This window comes from Ochotona princeps, chromosome 1, assembly GCF_030435755.1.
Source record: "Ochotona princeps isolate mOchPri1 chromosome 1, mOchPri1.hap1, whole genome shotgun sequence".
NCBI lineage: Eukaryota > Metazoa > Chordata > Mammalia > Lagomorpha > Ochotonidae > Ochotona > Ochotona princeps.
The window spans coordinates 85,465,150-85,476,102 of NC_080832.1; the positions used below are offsets into that span (position 1 = coordinate 85,465,150).

The window sequence follows — 10,953 nt, forward strand, 5'->3', positions numbered from 1 at the left end:
GGAGATAGGACTGACCCAGCAATTGCAACTACCACTGTGTGTATGGGCTGACATGGACGACCGATTGAGCTGGACACTATATTGGCAAGAACACACAAGAGTCACGTCTAGGTTTGCCCTAGACATGCACTAAACTACTGGACTCAGAACTCCAATGTTAGGGACAATTGTAATATCTGTGGTCTTACTGTGCAGTGCATGTGTCAGAACTGGACCTCCTTAGTGGCTAAGACGGATCAGTGGACAGCATGCCCAGAAACACATGGAGGATGTGGCAGTTCATCTGGGGACATCTCATACCATAACAGAGGAAGGAGAGCAAATCAAACTGTTCAACTACCCCACTCAAGCGTTGGCAGCAAATATCTAGGCAAAGGAAGATTCTGGGGTGGACTGCGTCAGCAGATGGACCTTGGAAGTATTTCTCATCCTTGGATTGGTGAGATCAACAGCATTTCAGAACTATCAAAACCACTTGAGTGGAAATCTTGGAGCAGGTCCCACATCAGGGACTCTGGGATGGCTTCAGGTACCTGTTCCACATCCCCAGGTACTGTGGCAGTGGGGCCGTGGGGTGCAGTTTCTTCCCTAAATTCCCCCTTCACTAGATTAAGGAGGAAGAGGGGGGAAGATTTGGAAACAATGGTCTCATCCAAAACACCCTAGTGCTTGACTCTTCCCACTGAGGTCAACTATGTAAACATGAAAAACTTAAAAAATTTAAATAAATAAATAAAAACTGAAAAACATAATAGGACAAATGTAAATGTCTTGGACTCTGGTGTTTTGCAACACAACAGGGTAACTATGGTTCAGGATAATATGTAATATTCTGCAAAAAGAATATGGATAGAGGAGTTGATAGGTACCAAAAACAAAGGTAAAAATAAGGAAAGCAAAAGGCTCTTCAGCTGATATGGTGAGTTAAAACTATAAATACATATGGAAATGTGGTATTGTAACCCTTAAAAATGCAAAGATTACAATTCACTTAAAATTTTAAAATAAATTTTAAAAATATTTCCTGCAGAGAGAATCAATTGGCAGAATATGGTATAGACACTTTTAAACAAATGGAGAAACATTAGACAGGGTGAAGCACAGAGGGCACATTTCAGGAAATAGGAGAGGACAGAACAACAGCAGAGGGGTACCTGGAGACAGACAGACACAGGAAAGCAGTGGACACATCAGTGTGGTACAGTTACTGATACCTTAGCGGCATTTAGCGAGCAGCGATCTAAACTGCACCAGCAAACACAACTACAACAGCAACAAAAGCAGAAGGGTGTTCACCGGGAGCTTAGGAGGTGAATCCAGACAAAGAACTGCTGGTCTTACTGATCGATTTTTTTTAAGATTTATGTATTTTTATTGGAAAGGTGGATATACAGAAAGGAGGAAAGACAGAGAAGATCTTTCGTCCGATGATTCACTCCCCAAGTGGCCCCAATGGCCGGTACTGAGCCAATCCGGAGCCAGGAGCCAGGAACCTCCTCCAGGTCTCCCATGCTCATGCAGGGTTCCAAGCCTTTGGGTCGTCCTCAACTGCTTTCCCAGGCCACAGGCAGGGAGCTGGATGGGAAGTGGAGCTGCTGGGATTACAACCGGCAGCCATATGGGATCCTGGTGTGTTCAAGATGAGGACTTCAGCTGTTAGCCCACTGCCCCGGGCCCCTGACTGGTCCATTTGATTTGACCAGGAGCAGAGATAGAGCAGCAGGTGGCAGATGGGCAGTGGGAACAGACAGGATTTCACAGGCCAGTCAGTTCCCTGTGCTGAATCAGGCGCCATTTTGTGTAGGGAGCAAAGCGCTATGATGGGACAGAACTGCACATGCACTGAGTTGGAAGGGAACTAATTTCTGGCTCAGTGAACTGCAACAACATGGCATCCTTCCAGGTTCCACTAAAGATAGGTCAGAGTAGCCCACAGACCTGATGGCCAGCAGATCAAGAACTCTAGTAGTAGCACATGAGGCACTATTTTGTACAGTGTAGCAAAGGCTTTAAGGGATAAAAGTGAGCTACACATGCAGTGAGCTCAGCGAGAATTCAGTGAGCTCAGTGCATTGCAATGGTCTCACAGGGAAAATAACACTGACTATGGCATTGTACAGGTCAAAACAGGTCCGTGTGACCCTCAGACCTAACAGCCAAAAGGTTCTGAGAAGATCAACTCCACCAACAACCCAGCTATATAGGACTCCTGGTATCTCCCTAATCCTGGGACCTGCTCCAACAAAAAATGGGAGAAAGGTTGTACAGACAATGATGCAGCCTCACAACGGTATCACAGGAGGTGCAGAGGTGAGCCAGGAGCTGGAGTATGCAGACCATGGTGGAAGTCTAACAAAAGAACCCAGACCTGGAACTCACTGCAGGGAATGGCACAACTGACTGCAAACAAAAAGCCATGTACCAACCACAATAAGTAAAATTGAACTGTGTATCTGTGGGTGAGAAAGCTTAGAAACCTGCCTCAAGGAGAAGAATCTGATAATCAGAAGTGCAATGATCAAAAGCAAAAGAAAAAACAAAGGCACAATGAATATTATTGTAGACTACCCTGCAAAGGAGAAAAATCCGTTGCCAACCTCAGAGTTAACTGAGGAAGACATCAAGAAAATGGGGCATACAGAATTTGAAACACTTGTTAATACAGCATCTTATCAGCAATGAGTAGCATGCAATACAGGAGTTAAGGAATTTAAGGAATATGTCACACAGGAAATGAATCAAATGAAAGATGATATATCAGAAATGAAGAATACAGTGGAGCAAATTGAAAGTACAGTGGAGAGTCTCCAAAATAGAATGAAGGAGGCAGAAGAAAGAATCTCAGAATTAGGGGCCTAGTGCAATGGCCTCGCAGCTAAAGTCCTCGCCTTCAACGCACCAGGATCCCATATGGGTGCCGGTTCTAATCCCAGCAGCTCCACTTCCCATCCAGCTCCCTGCTTGTGGCCTGGGAAAGCAGTCAAGGACGGCCCAATGCATTGGGACCCTGCACTCGCGTGGGAGACCCGGAAGAGGTTCCAGGTTCCCGGCTTCGGATCGGCGCGCACCGGCCATTGCGGCTCACTTGGGGAGTAAAACATCGGATGGAAGATCTTCCTCTCTGTCTCTCCTCCTCTGTGTATATCTGGCTGTAATAAAATGAATAAATCTTTTAAAAAAAAAAAAAAAGAGTAGGTCTCTTCCAACCCTGCTCTACAAATGATATACTTTAAGATTTCTATTAACAGAAAAGAGGAATAGCACCTACCAAAACCAAAGGCAAATGTGAAGAACATCCCAGTAAAATCACAACAGAACACTAAATCATAGAACAACCCATTGCTAAAATGACAGGACCAAATTACCACCCATTCATATTAACCCTGAATGTAAATGGCTTAAACTCACCAATCAAATGTAAATAAACTGCATTAAGAAAACAAACCCATCTACTATTTATTACCTACAGGGGACATATATCACCAACAAAGATAAGAGGATACTATCTCATGGATTTTGATTGGGTTTTTTTCATTACATCTCTTCAAAACACTTTCTGATTAAATTCTTCACTGAATCATAAATCTTATAGTATCATCATTTTCTTCAAGAAGGCTTTTGATTTTCATTTCTTTTTTTAATTCTCTCATCTTTTAATTTTTTGAACTTTTTCCATTTTTTAATTATGTTTCTGACAATCTTTACATAGTTAATTAGGGTAAAAAGGTTCAAGGGTTACAGGAAAGTGGGTAAGACTATTATTTCTACATTGTTTCCTTCATGTATCTGAAGTAAACAGGGATATTAAGGGAGAAGCCCCACCCAGCCATAGTCCATGCCCACAATGATAGATATATGATTTTTTATGAAGAAATATGCTATAGTAATAATATAGAGGAACTCAGTGTGGGTAGGGAGGGGACTGGCGAGGATGTAAGGGAAGTCCCAGGGTGTATGGAACTGCATCATATAACAATAATAACAATTTTAAAAAAGTCAAAAAAAATATTTCCTGAGACATTAAGCTTCATATATGTGTTAAAATTTTATGTATCTACTTCTAGAGCTCTAAGGAGAACTTAGGGCTGGCGAAAAGTCATTTGGAAGTTACCTCAATTAAAATGATCATAGAACTCAGAGGAATGGGCACAATTTGTCCAGAGAAAGCATGTTAATAAAGAGGAGAGACTCAGGAACAAACTCTTGGATTGCCCACTGAGCAGTAGACTGGGAAATGTGAATCACTGAAGGGAGGTGAGAGAGTGCCAGGAAGAGAACCAGAAATCATAAAAGGAGACATTCTGGGGAAGACACCTGCCAAGTGATGACTCAGAAAAGTCCATTAGTTCTACTGCAGACAGCACCTAGCTGTGGGCCCTACGCTTCACTGTTCTCGGCCTCAGAGCTGACCTTTCACCAAAGGAATCAACTGGTGAGGCTTCCAAGGGACTGTGATTGGCTGGAACTTTCACTGAAACCTTAAGGGACTGTGATTGGCTGGAACTTTCACTGAAACCTTAAGGGAGGGAATTGGCTGCAAAAAAAAAAAAAAAAAAAGTACAAGGATAGGAGGCAGTGCTAGGGCTGAGGAAGGAGTGTCACACATTCCAAAGCCTATCAGGGAAAAGTCAAGCAGAAACAGCCAAATGATTATAGGTTTCTTTGAGGCCAGAAGTGATTTGGAGTGGTTAGGAAATGGATGGCTCAGCTAAAAGCTGAAGGGAGTGCCTGGTGACAGCATGCAAAGGTGTGTCCGAACTTCTAATGATAATATCTAGGTTGTCAAGCTCTCCGTGAAAGCTTGATGGGATAGGTAGGGAGTGAGTTGGAAGATATTTTTCTGCAGATTCTCAGTGACATGAATCCCCTTTCAACTCCCAACTTCTTGGTCCCAGTTGCAGGAAAAAAAGAAGAAATAAGTAATGGAAGCAGTATTTCAGAAAGGACATTAGAAATAATGTGGGAATGGTCTGAGGGAAATGGACAAGAATGCCATGTGTGACAAGCAGGTGCAGACAGCTGAGAAAATGGGAGTATTAGTAATAATAGGCACTCCTTTGGATTCCTTATTATGCTTTAGTAATTCAAATATCAATTATTTGAGATAAATCTTTTACACTCATTTTTCACAACAGGAAATATGAGTCATTATTTCATGTAGAGAAATATTCTCAAGAAATGATTTTCCAAACAGTGCAAGGTGCTTGAAAATGGAGGATTTGCAAATTGATCAATCATTATGCCAAGTCCTTCAAGCAATTTTTTTTTTTTTTTTCCTACAAACCAGTGTAAAGTTTATTTTTTATGCTTTAAGGCAAATTATTTGAAGCTAATAAATGTTTATTTAAGGAGTTCCCCATGTTACAATTCCTTCCAGTGTACATTCTCTTCATTTACTTCCATCTTCAACCTTTGAAAACTGCTTGCTCCATTCGTGGCTTTCTTCAATCCTTATTTTTCTTACTATTAATCTTCACTTGTCAAAACGCCACCCAGAATCTCTGGTAAACAATTTCAAGCAATGTACTCAGGTCTTTAGAGACAGTGGGTTCCCCTGATTCTTCAGGTCAAACACCCTTGCATAATCAGTTGTTATTCCTAAGCCATCACTTGAAAACACCTATGGAACACTCCAATACTGTATCACAAGATCCATTCTTTTGAACCTTCTATTCCAGATATGTTCAAAAGCCTTAAAAAAAGCATGTTTTAAAAATGAAAATGTTAATCACAAAGTCAATACTTAGTTACTACTACTGATGACTATAAGAGATGTACTATTCCTGCTTATATGTATCAAAACTCATACTGATCAATGAGTTCTGGGTTGCAAAAGAGGATTTGTTTTTTGCACCTTATGTCAGTCTTTGTCCATAAATTAAACAAATCAAGCAATTTTTTGAAAAAGGAATTTAATTTACAAAAATTGTTTCCACCACTCCTAATTCACTTCCAATTTTAGTCAACATATATGTTATTTAACGTTTCTGCCTCTTCCTCACTTAACATTGGATTTCACAGATTTTCTGAATCTGTATTTTAAATACAGAGCTAACAGGAATACGCAATTTCAAGATTTAGATAATAAGAACAACAAAACAGACCCAGCATGGGCTCTATTCAGGGGCCTTGGTTATTTAAGGGCAGATTCAAACGTAAGCATATAAGTAATTTCACCTTATTTAAAACAGCAGGCATTAATCCAGTTAAGACACAATCGGCACCCATTGTTTCGGTCTGTCTGGAGTCCATCACCCTCCTTCTAGTAGCAGTGTCCCAATTTTACTTTGAGAACTATCCTCCTTTTCTATTCAATACAGTTTTGAAGGAATGACTATTAAACAAAGAATTTATTTTAGGCATGTGACCAAATGAGGTCACATAGATGCTTTCCTCTTTAAAGCTGACCTTAAGGGAAGTGACACAAAGACAGGAACAGCCGGAGGTCATTTATCTCCATGGACATCCATTCATCTATTTGATCTTGCTCCCTTGATCCTCACAGCTACTCTGGCTCTGGTGTTTTCTAAAGACTGACTAGCTTTCCTTTAGATTCCCTGACTGGCACTCTTAGGTCTTTTGCTTGTTACATACAAAAGTCATTCTGTAAAACACAGTAACATTATGGGCCTGGCACGATAGCCTAGTGGTTGGGGTCCTCGCCTTGAACGTGCTAGGATCCCATATGGGCGCAGGTTCTAATCCCGGCAGCCCCACGTCCCATCCAACTCCCTGCTTGTGGCCTGGGAAAGCAGTCCAGGATGGCCCAAAGCTTTGGGACACTGCACCCATGTGGGAGACCCGGAAGAGGTTCCAGGTTCCCGGCTTCAGATCGTCGCAGAACCGTCCGTTGCGCTCACTTGGGGAGTGAATCATCAGACGGAAGATCTCCCTTTCTGTCTCTCCTCCTGTTTTTGTATCTGACTTTGTAATAAAAATAAATAAATCTTAAAAAAAAGAGAGAGAGAGAGGAGAAGACAGAGAAGAAGATCTTTTTTCCACTGGTTCACTCCCAAGGCAGCCTCAATGGCCAGAGCTGTGCCAATCCGAAGCCAGGAGCCTGGAGCCTCTTCTGGGTCTCCCACACAGGTGCAGGGTCCCAAGGTTTTGGGCCATCCTCAACTGCTTTCCCAGGCCATAAGCAGGGAGCTGGGTGGGAAGTGGGACTGCCGGAATCAGAACCGGCGCCCATATGGGATCCCGGGTTGTACAAGGCGAGGACTTTAGCCACTAGGCTACCACACTGGGCCCTGGGGTCAGCTTTGGCTGTTGCAGCCACTTTGGAAGTGAATAATCAGAAGAAAAGACCTTCCTCTATGTCTCTCCTCCTCTCTGTATATCTTCCTTTCCAATAAAAATAAAATAAGTCTTTAAAAAAAACAATGATATGAACAAATATTGGTTGAAAAGAGAAGGTGGCCTCGGATCAAGCCTTATGGGACATAAGTATTTGCCGCGTATTAATATAAATCAAGGATAATGAGCCTGCACTGGTGACCCAGTTGAAGCCAGAGAGATAGGGGAAAATCTTGCATCTTAGGAATGATACCACTTTTTATTGCTGTATAATAAGGCAGCCTAAATCTTTACAGGATAAAGCGATACTCATTTTACTGTTCACAATTTCAGGGGCAGAAATTCTGGCTGCTTTGAGCTAAATGTTCAGTTCTTCTAATGCCTCACTTAAGGTCAGGCTCACAACTGTGATCACCTGAGCTCAAGCAGGGATGGATAGTCCTGGATGGTCCTGCTTCCAAATCCAGGGAATCAGCTAGGTTGGCTAGAACGATTGGCACAACCAAGCTCTCACTTCATATTTTCTCTGTCATCCGGTCTCTCATCCGGAAGGAAGGTAGCCTGAACTGACACATCCAAGGGACAAATTCCAACGAATATAAAAGTTGTATTGGCTAACACTGTATTGGTCAAACAAAGTTACTTGTCTGTATTCAGTCTAAGTTCTAGATAGCTATTTAAAAGTGTGGACTCAGGGCTGGCTTTGTGGCACAGTGGGTTAAGTAGCCACCTGCACTGCCACTATCTAGCCCTGGCTGCTCCACGTCCAGCTCTTCCAATGTCCCCAAAATAGCTGTGGAAGATGGTCCAAGTCCCTGGGACCCTGTACCCATGTGGGAGACCTGGATGAAGCTCTTGGCATCTGGCTTAGGCCTGGCTCAACCCTGTTTGTTGTGGTCACTTGAGGAGTGAATCGGTGCACAGAAGGTGTGTGTAAGTGTGTGTCTGTGTGTGTTCCTCTCTCTATGGAATTCTGCCACTCAAATACATAAAATACATTTTTAAACAAACAAAACTTAAATATCCATGGATTCTAGGAGGAAGGATTCCTTGTGAGTTGTAGGGGATTACAGTCTACCAGAGCAAGCCTCTGCTTGGGAATCTGCAGTGTTCCCCTGTTCAACAAGTTCAGTCTAATTTACTTCTCACCACAGGCTTGGCTTTATGTTCTTACTAGTTAGACTAGCTCTCTCCTGTGGCTTCATGCTTGTGACAACCTCTGACTGAGATTCCTTCTCCATGTCTTGGCCTTCTCCAGCTGGCTACTTTTACCCCTTTTTAAAACCTCATTCAAACTTTTACATTTTTGTTCATTTTATTCTCTTAGACTGGAAAACTACCTCCTACCTTCTTCCACATTGCTCTAGCAATACCAATATCCAACTAATTTCATCTCAGCAGCCCCATGGTTGCTCTGCTTCCATGAATCTCCAGCTGTACCCATAAATTCTTACTGATCTAATAACTATGCCAAACAGTTTTGAACTTAAGTATATTTTGTACATTATGTACATTTTTCTATCGTTGATTTTAAATATACTTTTCTACAGCTGAATTACAAAGTAATTAAAGAAAGGAGCTCTGTCTCATCCCAGTTTAATATAATGGGCATAAACAGATGAACAGTGTTTTCAAGAATGTTAACTGCTTGTGGGGCTAGCGTTATGACATAGCAAGGCAAGCCAGTCTGTAATGCTGGCCCCCATATGGCTGTCAATCTATATCGCGGTGTCCCAATAAGTTCTGTGCTAACGTCCCTGGGAAAAGCAACAGAAGGTGGCCCAAGCACTTGACTCCTTCCATTCATGTGGGAATCGCGTAAGAAGTTCCTGGCTCCTGGTCATTGAAGCCACTTGGAGAATGAACCAGTGGCTGAAAGGTTCTTTCTCTTTCCTTCTTTCTTTCTCTCTCTCTCTTCTCTCTTCTCTCTCTCGTAAGCCTGCCTTTCAAAGAAATAAATAAGCTTAAAAAATAACAACAACAAAACCCAAAATGTTACTGTCTACTGGAGAGGCCCAACCCTAAGTAAATAAATGATTATAACAGAGAATATAGATGCCATTTCAAGCTGAAGAGCCACTGCTTTGGGAAAACAGTGACCGGGTTCTAAGTGATTGTCACCATTGTTATCCTTTGAATTGATTTGTTTGTTTTCAATTTTCACTTAGGCAGGTTTTGTTAGAGAAACTGGCCTCTGGTCTGAAATTCTTTTTTTTTTTTTTTAGATTTATTTACTTTATTACAAAGTCAGATATACAGAGAGAGGAGGCGAGGCGGAGAGGAAGATCTGACCAATGATTCACTCTCCAAGTGAGGGCAACGGCTGGTGCTGTGCCGATCCGAGGCCAGGAACCAGGAACCTCTTCTGGGTCTCCCACACGGGTACAGGGTCCCAAAGCATTGGGCCGTCCTCAACTGCTTTCCCAGGCCACAGGCAGGGAGCTGGATGGGATGTGGGGGTGCCAGGATTAGAACTGGCGCCCATATGGGATCTGGGGGCATTCAAGGCGAGGACTTTAGCCGCTAGGCCATGCTGCCAGGCCCTGGACTGAAATTCTGATGGTAGTTAAAATTAGCTACAGAAAGGTAAGGAATGGTGGAATGTCGAGCTGAGATTTTAAAAAGAATATGTGTGTGTGTTCAAAAAACCAAACTAAAACAAGACAAAAAAAAAATGTGTGTAAAGAGGAAAGAGACATCTTGGTTTTTTAGGAATTCCAGTTATGGGGCTTAAGTCTATAACTGATTAGCTGGAAGTCCAAGAGAAGTAAACAGATTAGGAGTTTAAGAGTTGGCTTTGAAATTTAACCTTTACTGGAGTGTAGGAGACACCATGAATGAGAAGCAAGCTCTCATCAGATGTGAAGTTGTCTCACACCTCGATCATGAACTTCCCAGCCTTTTGAACTATGTTCTATTTAAATCACCTGATGTAAAATAATCATACTATGGGAGCCTCAATGGACTAAGACAATGTTCCTTTGTGTAAGTCATAATGCTTACTTTGGAGGTAAACACTGGCTCAGTGTCAGTAGGGCACTGAGGGAAGCACCTGTGGGAGGTCAGGACCAGGATGAGGAAGTTGGGAGGGAACCCTTTATGGTCACTCCTTCCTCTATGGAACGATTCCAGTGCTGTACCCTGTTACCTTGTGCAATTCTAAAGAAAAGGCCTACATATGGACTTTAACCTTAACCTCCACGTTGAGAAATTAGTAAAGACTTCTTTAGAAACAACCGGTCAGTGTTAATTTTACCTCCTGTCTCTACTTACTTGTAAAACCACGTGAAATCACGGCATTCCATAACAATGATGACAACGGCCCAGTCTCAAACAGAGCTCTTCGCACGCAGTAGCCTCACTATAGCAATGTGGATAGAGGGAAAAAATTCAACAAGAAAATCCATAAATGCTTCTCTGAATGTGAGGTTTTTTTCTTTTTTTTTTTTTAATAAAAATAGCTACAATCCCCCATCAACCTACAAAACTAATTATCCCCTTCAGAAATCTTGTAAACAGTTAGTCAACCCCATTTTAGAAAAGACCAGCTGTTTTGTAGAAAATATATAGGGGGGAAAAGTAAGCTTACTGCACCAGGCTGCTTTGATCTAGGCTCACAGGCAGGCGCTTCTGTGATGTCCCTAACATAGAATTTCC

General features: G+C 42.2%; 1 pseudogene; it reads right to left on the reverse strand.

Annotated features, from left to right (window-relative positions):
• Positions 1-5,776: 5,776 nt before the first annotated feature.
• Positions 5,777-5,894, reverse strand: LOC131482051 (small nucleolar RNA SNORA40; annotated as a pseudogene).
• Positions 5,895-10,953: the final 5,059 nt, after the last annotated feature.